Source organism: Hakea prostrata, chromosome 7, assembly GCF_041222555.1.
Source record: "Hakea prostrata isolate BN-2017 chromosome 7, UWA_Hpros_2, whole genome shotgun sequence".
NCBI classification, from domain to species: Eukaryota; Viridiplantae; Streptophyta; class Magnoliopsida; order Proteales; family Proteaceae; genus Hakea; species Hakea prostrata.
Genome location: NC_142606.1, coordinates 49,287,168 through 49,294,668, shown reverse-complemented (window position 1 = coordinate 49,294,668; position 7,501 = coordinate 49,287,168). Strand labels below are relative to the sequence as shown.

Here is a 7,501-nt window from a genome sequence, read left to right as displayed (position 1 = left end):
TTAATCCTTCTCTTATACATGGTTCTGGGAGTAATTTCTTTTCTCTTCATTTGGGAGATCTTGAAAAGGAATGTTATTAGGTATCTTGTATTAATGTTCCCTTGTGTTTGGGAGTATTGGTAAGATCCCTTACTTTGATTGATGCATTTTTACTCCCTGGGTCACCCACGGGTGATTTAGGAGAGCCAGATTTGGGCCTTTTTGAGCTAAGTCAAATTTGATCAAATTGAAGTTACCCGTAGGATCCTTTTGCAGGTAATTAACTTCCCCCAAAGTTTTGTTCGTTATAGACTTCAAATTGGTGACGAATTAGAGACCATTCACTAATAAGGTTGAGAACTACCCATTTTTAACCTAGTTTTCAGATTTGGGTTTTCGTGGGAAGATTTTGGGATATCCTTTGAAACCTAAATTGATTCTAATTTGTGATAATTATTATTTTTTTTTTTTGCATAAATAGGTTTATATATCTTTAGTCACCAACTTGTGGGAAGGAATTACTGAACTTTGGAGAAATGAATCTAGTTGGAAGGTGAGGAATATACTTAACCTTATCTTGCATGTTTAATTATGTTAATTAGTTTTTATTATTGATATCTTGACTTGCTTGCTTTAGTATTATTTTGTGATTATATATTCTATTTTTCAATATCTTTGAATGTTGATATGAGAATGTATAAGATGGATGAGATTGAATGGATTGAGTTTTTCTTTTACTTAAATTATTGTTATAAAAATATATGGATGATGTTGAATTAAATTACTCCTTTTATTTTATGTTGCAAACTAGGGTTGTAGGTTCATTCATTGCCCTAGTGACATTATGTGATTTCTTAGATTGTGATTGGGAATGGGGAATGCCCTCTTGGCATTCTATCATAGGATACTAGAGGAGGCAATATGGGACGCATTCCTATAGTGCCCTTGGCGCTTCCTTGATTACTGATTGACATACCTAGGGCATGTCTAAAATGTTGGGTTAGGTGACCTCATGAGTACTACTACCCTTTTGGCAGGGGTATTCAAGCCGGTTAACCCGTGATGTTAGTGGTTGGGTCCTGTATGTCAAGCAAGCCCACTATCATCATAGAGAGGTAGGATTGCATATAATAGATAAGGGCTCATGGACACTCAAGATAGGTGAAATGATCTGTGAGAGGACATGGAGATCATCCTATCCATTATATGTAGATGACCATTAGGTTAAGGAATGGGGTCCAACAAATGCCTCCCATTGAGGATTTCATTCATAGGTGGAAAAGAATCGAACCAAAAGGGCACTAGGCATGAGGAGAGATATTGGATACTGAACCGAGTTGGTTAGTGCCATAGGGGAAGCATCTATACCACATGTAGTACAGGACCGTATGCCATAGGGGAAGTATCTATACCACATCCACCCAACCGGTACCCAACTTATCTTCTTGAAAGAGTGACCAAGAATAAGTGGACGCACTTGGAGCATAATGTTAGCGTGGATTCCATTAGAGAATTAATCTAGTTTATTTTCCGCTGCGAAGAAAACTATCCTCTTTTCTTTTCAAAACTCTGATGTTATACCCTTTTAATTTGAAGTAACAAATGATTGTAATCATTATTTCAAATTTGATAATTTATTACTTGAACTTGATTTATTCTTGTCCATTTAATTATGCTATATCATTTTTGTATGGATTTGTCACTGAACCTAGATCTTGTGGTGTATCACCCCCATGGGCATTCAGGTATGACCGGATCCGGCTGGGTGGGGTGTGACACCTGGAAGGTAGTGGAACCATTTGGAGTAATGGGAAGTCCTTTTGGACTTTTGTCTCAAGATGAGAAGCTCCCTAAGTGTGTGTTGCAGTTTATGGTTTCCTTGGGGTCCCATTACCAGTACTTCCAAATTATGGACTGCTTCCACGTGGGTGTCCCGAACCACCATGGAGTCATTCCTAGGTGACTCACTATGGAGAATTCGCACTTCCTAGAAGTGCTATTTAAGTCAATATTGTTCAAGTCACTAGTGTTTGATGTACAGAAACTTGTTGAGGAATCTGCAAATACACTTGAATGGTTGAGCTTACTAAACTTCTGCAGAGCTGCAACGTACCAAAAGTACTTTCTTTAAGGTATTTAGACACCCCGTTTTGTACAATACGGGTTCTAAAAGTGTCTTCACCCCAAGATCAGTCAGCCCAAACCTTTAAGGTTGCACCCCATAAAGGTTACTCAAGGTGTAATCAGGTTATGTTCACTGCTTAATAGAATAACAGGGAGAGAGAGAGAGAGAGAGAGAGAGAGAGAGAGAGAGAGAGAGAGAGAGAGAGAGAGAGAGAGAGAGAGAGAGAGAGAGAGAGAGAGAGGGAGGAGGAGGAAATTCGGTGTAAAGAATGAACACGAAAATGCGTTTATATAGAGCCCCAAAGGCTGTGGGTGAAAGGGTAAGGACACCTCTCTTTGTGAAGGTACCTTTAGCTCAACTCTCTTTAGGAAGGTACCTCTAGGTGACCTCCCTATAGGAGAGTGCCTCTCAAATGGCATCTCCACGTTTTCACCCAACATTGGGCTTTCTGAACTAGGGCCCATGACAAAATGGATCTTCCGGATCAAGGCCCAAGTCCCAAGTCCCAAGTCATATAGATTTAATATATCATACTACTATAATAAAAGCATGTACTCTACCTTTTTCGCAAATCTTTTTCTGTCCTTTTCTGTCCTTAGAATTTTTCTAAATACCAATAATGTTGTACTATCTGTTATTTCTTTAGTTATTTTTGCAAGGATAATTTCGACATTGTAGTCATGAATTATTATGAATTTATCCTTAGTTTTAATCTCGATTTCTCTCTTGACCTCTTTCAGTCTCTCTCAAACTCTGTCGCTCTATCCCTCTCCTTCTCGAACTCTCTCTGAATCTCTCTCTAAATCGGGTTGTAATCCTCAGCGGCCATCTAGCGGCCGCTCCTTGGATGGCCGCCACATGTCACCAAGGAAGTAGGAATGTTGATTTAATCTTCTTTTGTTTTCCTGTTAAATCGGTTAAACCATTCGGTTCAGATGAATGAACCGAATTGGAAAACAAGCAGGGTTACTCATTAAAAAAAAAAAAACACTCAAAAACCCTGCAATGTCTTCTTTGTTCACAATTTTCTAATTTTCCTTTACCTTTCTCTCTCTTTCCCTATCAACACCGATTCTCATCCATGGTTTCCTCTCTCTCTCTCTTAATGATAAGATCTGTTGAGGAACATTAGAGATTTTTGTAGCATGGTACATCTTTCTACTGAGTCATTTGATTGAAAACCTGAATCGCTCGACCTCATCTTCTCCTATCTCTGAATCGAAGATCCCACACCGGTCGAAGTGGACGAAGACTTCGGCAAATGATTGCGACTGACGACAATGCTTGATTATGACGACAAGATGGAGAAGACCAAATTCCTGAATCGGTAAGTAGTATTCTCTAGAATCTGTCTCCGTAGATGCATTTTTCTTCTGTATTCTTATTGTTTTATTTGATTGCTGAATGAATCAAAAGCCTTGAATTTGCATTACATTTAGTTTGATCGCATCTACACAGCCTAAATCTCCAAGTTAGGAAACTTATTGTAAAATTGTTCGGATACTAGTTTGAATGCCTATGATATGTTTGATGGAATATTTGTTAGACTTGTCTCTACAATGTAAAGATAAAAGTATTTTGTGGAGTTCTTTTTCTTCATTGTTGATACTGAGTCCTTAGCTCAAAATGGAAGAGCACCTGGAGATATTATCTAGGTTATGATGGTTCGATCCCATCAGGGTTCATTTTTTAAAGACTAAAGCTTAAATTTTAATTTAAAGATCTTGGGCACCTTGACTTTGTTGATTAATAGTTGTGAAGTTGTTGATGATGAAGTAGCAGTAGTAGTTGTTGTAGGTGAGCAGTGGATACTGTGTTGCAGAAGATGTAGGATATGGAGAGAACCTTTATTGCTGAATCATAATATTGAAAGATGATGATTCCCTCATTGCATTTATATTTAGGTTCTCTTTAATCTTTAAACTAATATGAGCGCCCTTATTAGGCATTCTTAAACCCTTTTCATTATTCTTAGGCAAATATTCCAAAATTGCTATGGTTAATCATTGTTGCTCTATATGATCTTGGTCTTACAGTGACAGGAATTTTGAAAGGATATGACCAACTGTTACATCTTGTGCTGGATGGAGCTACAAAATTTCTAAGAGGTACTTATGTAGTCACATGGTTTATTGATAGTAGTGTCAATAGGTTTGCATGCATGATTTACTCTTATTAACTATATTTCTTAGGCTTATAAACTAAATTTGTTGCCTTCTCTGCCATTTTGGGTAGGATAATAAAAAACTATAGTCATGTTAACTGTCGCTTTGAAAGTAAGTTTCCGTTTATTTACTAAATCAATACCAACAAACCCCCCCCCCCAAAAAAATAATAGAAGAAGAAGAGAAATGAAGATGATCAATCAAGTTCATGGCTTCTTTCGTTCAGTAAATGTTAGCTTGTGCAGTTTTTTTGGATTGATTAACGTGTATGTTCCAAAAACAGTCTCAGGCTTTACTTTCCTGTACGTTAATCTGCATAATTATTGCAACCGCAATTAACATCACACCAGTTCCATGTCTGGGCTGGGTAGTTTTTGGTGGCTTAGATTCTCTGATTATAGCTGGGCTATATGTTGAGCCAGCTTGTTGGTCAAGTCAACAAATCAATTTGGTTCCTGTGCAAACCTAATCCTCAAGCCAAACCTGTTTAGGAGTTATGCTAGGGTCTTGCAACACTTTTCTCCTATCCACAACTAACAATAGGAGGCCATATCCTTGTTGGTGCGTGCGTTTACACTAATGCAAATCAAGATGTTCTCCCACATGTATTAATAATTCTTGATAATTCAATAGGTAGCTCTTACATTTGAGTCATCCAATGATAAGTGATCTCTTGGATGGGACACCAATTGGTTGAACTTGGTAACCAAAACAAGGCTAAGGTCAATCTCAAGTTACTATTGACTGGTTGAAATTATTTGATCCTGTGATCTCTCATTTCTGACTCTTGGTCCAAAGATCTGGTCCACAATTACTGTTGAATTAATGTTACACATTCTGGGTGAGTGGGTTATGGCTAGTGATGTCTTGCTGACTGATTTTGATCATGTAGGACTAGGAAGGGTCTAAACCCCAATCCTACCAGTAAATTTTCACATCAACTTTAATTAATAAACTCAAACACCTACTGATAGCAATTCTTATTGAAGCTAGAAAGGCATAACAAATCTTTTAATGAAAAATGAGTCAGTCATCTTGCAAAAGTAACTAACATTTATTCGAAGCTCCAAAACCCAACATTTCAAGTGGCAGCTTGACAAATGAATTCCCTCCTAGAATTTGAGTCCAAACTCCCAAAGAGGGAAAGCATAAAACAACCATGTCGCTTGACTGGCTGTAACAGGTGTTGTCTGAGCTAGCATGGTTAAAAAATTACATGTAAATCAGCTTCCTCCAAAAAAATCCTGAAGTTCTGTATTTTGAAAGTAGACTTCGGGGTACTTCAACCCCACCAAGTTTCTGATTGACTCGACAAGTTTAGCTAGAGTTTAGATGGCCTTCTGTGACCTGTCATTTTACGGTTTCTTTTTTCCCTCTCCTTCCTTGAGGTTTTATTGAACTAGAAATTTTAGTGAAGTGTTAATCTATTAATCTGTTGTGTTGGTTTAGAAGAACTGAAATTTTGGTAAAATTTAGGCTAAATAGATTGGCTCTACTTTTGAGATGAATTAGGTTTTAACTTAGTGTTTGAGTTTGTCTTTCAAAGTTCATGCTCCCATTTGGGTCTATAAATAACCTTCCTACCTCTATCCACAGCAAGAGTTGAGTGTTCCAGCACTAGTCCTTTTGATGGCTTTTGATATAATGTAAAGTGTTCAGAGTTTGAACATAACTTGAAGAAGTTGTTGTAATATTAGTCCCACATCGACGTGGGGGGGGGGGGGGGGGGGGCCCCCCCCCTTGATCATCCCAAAATCTTCTCTCGATTTCTTATTTTGTGGGTTTTTTCTTTTTTTTTTTTTTTTTTTTTTTTTTTTTTTTTTTTGTTTTTTTTTTTTTTTTTTTTTTGTTTTTTTTTTGGGTTTTTTCCCTTTTATGAAACGTTTGAGGAGGTTTTATGTGAAATGAAACAGAAACTTTAACTAGGTTTCAATATGTCAATCAATTTCTGGAAAATGTGGAAAAAATATTATTGAACTTTATGAAAATTGCAAAAAGAAGACAATCAAGATGTAGAGCAACCACAACCTTTTGAATTACCTTGTATTGCAATAGTGCTTTTAAGATTACATTTGATAGCATGCAGCAACCTTCCTGGGAACTGAAATTTTTTTTTGGGCAATAATGGTCTGTTGAAAGACCCCTTAGATTCACACTTTTGCTGATGCTTACTACTTTTATTCAGTTTATTTTTTATTTTATTATTGTGACATCTTCGTAGTTTCTAGGATTTTTTCTGTGTACCAGTGATTAATTACTGGTGTTTATTGCCCTTGGGATACAGATCCAGATGACCCACTGAAGACAACTGATCAAACTCAGACTCTTGGCCTAATAGTATGCCTTTCTCCTATATATTTATTTTACTTTAATCTTCTTTTGAATGAATGGAAACCTTTTAGTATTTGCATATCTATGAGTTCTGGTGTTTCATAACTAGTTTCCTTAAAGCATGTTACCAAAATTTTTTGGGGGACTATGTACTTTTGCTCTCTAAAAGATCTCATTTCCAAGATGCCTGACATGGGGAACCAGGTTTTTCCAAGAAATCTGATTTCCAGCCCCTGTTCACTGCTTGAATCCAGCGGAGCATCAGATTGCTGACGTGTCCAATTATGTTACTATAAGTAATTGTATCTGTAGACATTGGTAACGGTGTATCTTGTTCCTGAGACTGCCACCCTCTGCAGATGATGATATTTTGGGAGTCATATGACTTCATTCTTGCAGTGAGTTACAAAGGTCTTGCGCCATGTATGAATTCTTTGATTCCTCAGTGGCTTATGAAAATTAGATGAACCTTTAGTCACTAGTATTAATTTAATTTTTACTTGAAATTGAGGTTCTGGATTATTGCACTTTCAACCATCTGAGGACAGAGGTTTGTTGTATTTTACTCTGATGGAAGAAATAGGCAAAGCCAAAGGCTTATGGATTTAATGTTATTTTCTTTTTTTTTAAATTGTTTCTGCAAGTTTGCAGGGGAACAACAGTAATGCTTCTATCCCCAACTGATGGTACTGAAGAGATTGCAAATCCCTTTACTCATCCAAATGGTGTGTAGGGCTTATCTTCCATTCATGCACCAAGTCTTGCTAACTAGGCCATAGGTATGCTTTATTTAGTCCTCTCATGTTGGTTATGGTGGGTACTTGATCATTATGGAGTTTGAGAAGGCCTTGCATTTTGTCTATGAGGATACAAGTCAATCAAATCTGGATATTACTGTAGC

General features: G+C 37.1%; 1 long non-coding RNA gene across 1 annotated transcript; it reads left to right on the top strand.

The window, feature by feature from the left end:
• The first annotated feature begins 3,383 nt into the window (after positions 1 to 3,383).
• Positions 3,384 to 7,028, top strand: LOC149011298 (uncharacterized). Its single transcript, XR_016174794.1, has 3 exons — positions 3,384 to 3,431; positions 6,554 to 6,606; positions 7,000 to 7,028. It is a non-coding gene; the product is annotated as an uncharacterized LOC149011298 (long non-coding RNA).
• The last annotated feature ends 473 nt before the right edge of the window (positions 7,029 to 7,501 follow it).